Below are 6000 nucleotides of genomic sequence, written 5' to 3' on the forward strand. Positions count from 1 at the left end.
GGTATCTCTATGACATCATCACGGAACTCAATGACCTCACAATGTATCTCTATGACATCATCACGGAACTCGGTGACCTCACAATGTATCTCTATGACATCATCACGGAACTCGATGACATCACAATGTAACACTATGACATCATCACAGAACTCGATGACCTCACAAGGTATCTCTATGACATCATCACGGAACTCGATGACCTCACAATGTATCTATATGACATCATCACGGAACTCGATGACATCATCACGGAACTCGATGACCTCACAATGTAACACTATGACATCATCAGGGAACTCGGTGACCTCACAATGTATCTCTATGACATCATCGCGGAACTCGATGACATCACAATGTAACACTATGACATCATCACGGAACTCGACCTCACAATGTATCTCTATGACATCATCACGGAACTCGATGACATCACAATGTATCTCTATGACATCATCACGGAACTCGATGACCTCACAATGTATCTATAAGACATCATCTCGGAACTCGATAACCTCACAATGTTTCTCTATGACATCATCACGGAACTCGATGACCTCACAATGTATCTCTATGACATCATCACGGAACTCGATGACATCATCACGGAACTCGATGACCTCACAATGTATCTGTATGACATCATCACGGAACTCGATGACATCACAATGTAACTATGACATCATCACGGAACTCGATGACATCACAGAACTTGATGACCTCACAATGTATCCCTATGACATCATCACGGAACTCGATGACATCATCACGGAACTCGATGACATCATCACGGAACTCTATGACATCATCACGGAACTTGATGACCTCACAATGTTTCTCTATGACATCATCACGGAACTCGATGACATCACAATGTAACTATGACATAATCACGGAACTCGATGACATCACGGAACTATATGACCTCACAATGTATCTCTATGACATCATCACGGAACTCGATGACCTCACAATGTATCTCTATGACATCATCACGGAACTCGACGACATCGTCATGGAACTCGGTGATCTCACAATGTACCTCTATGACATCATCACGGAACTCGATGACCTCACAATGTATCTATATGACATCATCACGGAACTCGATGACATCATCACGGAACTCGATGACCTCACAATGTAACACTATGACATCATCAGGGAACTCGGTGACCTCACAATGTATCTCTATGACATCATCACAGAACTCGATGACATCACAATGTAACACTATGACATCATCACGGAACTCGACCTCACAATGTATCTCTATGACATCATCACGGAACTCGATGACATCACAATGTATCTCTATGACATCATCACGGAACTCGATGACCTCACAATGTATCTCTAAGACATCATCACGGAACTCGATAACCTCACAATGTTTCTCTATGACATCATCACGGAACTCGATGACCTCACAATGTATCTCTATGACATCATCACGGAACTCGATGACATCATCACGGAACTCTATGACCTCACAATGTATCTGTATGACATCATCACGGAACTCGATGACATCACAATGTAACTATGACATCATCACGGAACTCGATGACATCACGGAACTTGATGCCCTCACAATGTATCCCTATGACATCATCACGGAACTCGATGACATCATCACGGAACTCCATGACCTCACAATGTAACACTATGACATCATCACGGAACTTGATGACCTCACAATGTTTCTCTATGACATCATCACGGAACTCGATGACATCACAATGTAACTATGACATCATCACGGAACTCGATGACATCACGGAACTATATGACCTCACAATGTATCTCTATGACATCATCAAAGAACTCGATGACCTCACAATGTATCTCTATGACATCATCACGGAACTCGATGACATCGTCATGGAACTCGGTGACCTCACAATGTACCTCTATGACATCATCACGGAACTCGATGACCTCACAATGTATCTATATGACATCATCACGGAACTCGATGACATCATCACGGAACTCGATGACCTCACAATGTAACACTATGACATCATCGCGGAACTCGATGACCTCACAATGTATCTCTATGACATCATTGCGGAACTCGATGACATCACAATGTAACACTATGACATCATCACGGAACTCGACCTCACAATGTATCTCTATGACATCATCACGGAACTCGATGACCTCACAATGTATCTCTATGACATCATCACGGAACTCGATGACATCACAATGTAACTATGACACCATCACGGAACTCGATGACCTCACAATGTAATTCTATGACATCATCACGGAACTTGATGACCTCACAATGTATCTTTATGACATCATCACGGAACTCGATGACATCATCACGGAACTCGATGACCTCACAATGTAACACTATGACATCATCACGGAACTCGGTGACCTCACAATGTATCTCTATGACATCATCACGGAACTCGATGACCTCACAATGTATATCTATGACATCATCACGGAACTCAATGACTTCACAATGTTTCTCTATGACATCATCACGGAACTCGATGACATCATCACGGAACTCGATGACCTCACAATGTTTCTCTATGACATCATCACGGAACTCGATGACGTCACAATGTATCTCTATGGCATCATCACGGAACTCAATGACCTCACAATGTTTCTCTATGATATCATCACGGAAATCGATGACCTCACAATGTATTTCTATGACATCATCACGGAACTCGATGACATCACAATGTAACTATGACATCATCACGGTACTCGATGACATCACAATGTAACACTATGACATTATCACGGAACTCGATGACCTCACAATGTATCTCTATGACATCATCACGGAACTCGATGACCGCACAATGTATCTCTATGACATCATCACGGAACTCGATGACATCATCACGGAACTCGATGACCTCACAATGTATCTCTATGACATCATCATGGAACTCGATGACCTCACAATGTATCTCTATGACATCACCACGGAACTCGATGACCTCACAATGTATCTCTATGACATCATCACGGAACTCGATGACCTCACAATGTTTCTCTATGACATCATCACGGACCTCGATGACCTCTCAATGTATCTCTATGACATCATCACGGAACTCGATGACATCACAATGTAACTATGACATCATCACAGAACTCGATGACATCACAATGTATATCTATGACATCATCACGGAACTCGATGACCTCACAATGTAACACTATGACATCATCACGGAACTCGATGACCTCACAATGTATCTCTATGACATCATCACGGAACTCGATGACCTCACAATGTATCTCTATGACATCATCACGGAACTCGATGACCTCACAATGTTTCTCTATGACATCATCACGGAACTCAATGACCTCACGATGTATCTCTATGACATCATCACGGAACTCGATGACATCATCACGGAACTCGATGACCTCACAATGTAACACTATGACATCACCACGGAACTCGGTGACCTCACAATGTATCTCTATGACATCATCACGGAACTCGATGACCTCACAATGTATCTCTATGACATCATCGCGGAACTCGATGACATCATCACGGAGATCGATGACCTCACAATGTAACACTATGACATCATCACGGAACTCGATGACCTCACAATGTATCTCTATGACATCATCACGAAACTCGATGAAATCACAATGTATCTCTATGACATCATCACGGAACTCGATGACCTCACAATGTATCTCTATGATATCATCACAGAACTTGATGACATCACAATGTAACACTATGACATCATCACGGAACTCTTTGACCTCACAATGTATCTCTATGACCATCACGGAACTCGATGACATCATAATGTAACACTATGACATCATCACAGAACTCGATGACCTCACAATGTATCTCTATGACGTCATCACAGAACTCGATGACCTCACAATGTTTCTCTATGACATCATCACGGAACTCGATGACATCATCACGGAACTCGATGACCTCACAATGTAACACTATGACATCATCACGGAACTCGGTGACCTCACAATGTATCTCTATGACATCATCACGGAACTCGATGACCTCACAATGTATCTCTATGACATCATCACGGAACTCGATGAAATCACAATGTATCTCTATGACATCATCACGGAACTCGATGACCTCACAATGTATCTCTATGCCATCATCACAGAACTCGATGACATCACAATGTAACACTATGACATCATCACGGAACTCTTTGACCTCACAATGTATCTCTATGACCATCACGGAACTCGATGACATCATAATGTAACACTATGACATCATCACAGAACTCGATGACCTCACAATGTATCTCTATGACATCATCACGGAACTCGATGACCTCACAATGTTTCTCTTTGACATCATCACGGACCTCGATGACCTCTCAATGTATCTCTATGACATCATCACGGAACTCGATGACATCACAATGTAACTATGACATCATCACAGAACTCGATGACCTCACAATGTATATCTATGACATCATCACGGAACTCGATGACTTCACAATGTATCTCTATGACATCATCACGGAACTCGATGACATCATCACGGAACTCGATGACCTCACAATGTTTCTCTATGACATCATCACGGAACTCGATGACGTCACAATGTATCTCTATGACATCATCACGGAACTCGATGACCTCACAATGTATCTCTATGTCATCATCACGGAACTCGATGACATCACAATGTAACTATGACATCATCACGGAACTCGGTGACCTCAAAATGTATCTCTATGACATCATTACGGAACTCGATGACCTCACAATGTATCTCTAAGACATCATCACGGAACTCGATAACCTCACAATGTTTCTCTATGACATCATCACGGAACTCGATGACCTCACAATGTATCTCTATGACATCATCACGGAACTCGATGGCATCACAATGTAACACTATGACATCATCACGGAACTTGATGACCTCACAATGTATCTCTATGACATCATCACGGAACTCGATGACCTCACAATGTATCTGTATGACATCATCACGGAACTCGATGACATCACAATGTAACTATGACATCATCACGGAACTCGATGACATCACGGAACTTGATGACCTCACAATGTATCTCTATGACATCATCACGGAACTCGATGACATCATCACGGAACTCGATGACATCACAATGTTTCGCTATGACATCATCACGGAACTCGATGACATCACAATGTAACTATGACACCATTACGGAACTCGATGACCTCACAATGTAATTCTATGACATCATCACGGAACTTGATGACCTCACAATGTATCTTTATGACATCATCACGGAACTCGATGACATCATCACGGAACTCGATGACCTCACAATGTAACACTATGACATCATCACGGAACTCGGTGACCTCACAATGTATCTCTATGACATCATCACAGAACTCGATGACCTCACAATGTATATCTATGACATCATCACAGAAGTCGATGACATCATCACGGAACTCGATGACCTCACAATGTATATCTATGACATCATCACGGAACTCAATGACTTCACAATGTATCTCTATGACATCATCACGGAACTCGATGACATCATCACGGAACTCGGTGACCTCACAATATATGTCTATGACATAACCACGGAGCTTGATGACCTCACAATGTATCTCTATGACATCATCACAGAACTCGATGACATCATCACGGAACTCGATGACATCATCACGGAACTCGATGACCTCACAATTTCACACTATGACATCATCACGGAACTCGATGACCTCACAATGTATCTCTATGACATCATCACGGAACTCGACGACATCGTCATGGAACTCGGTGACCTCACAATGTATCTCTATGACATCATTGCGGAACTCGATGACATCACAATGTAACACTATGACATCATCACAGAACTCAATGACCTCACAAGGTATCTCTATGACATCATCACGGAACTCGATGACCTCACAATGTATCTCTATGACATCATCACGGAACTCGGTGACCTCACAATG

This window comes from Leptodactylus fuscus, chromosome 10, assembly GCF_031893055.1.
Source record: "Leptodactylus fuscus isolate aLepFus1 chromosome 10, aLepFus1.hap2, whole genome shotgun sequence".
Lineage (NCBI taxonomy): Eukaryota > Metazoa > Chordata > Amphibia > Anura > Leptodactylidae > Leptodactylus > Leptodactylus fuscus.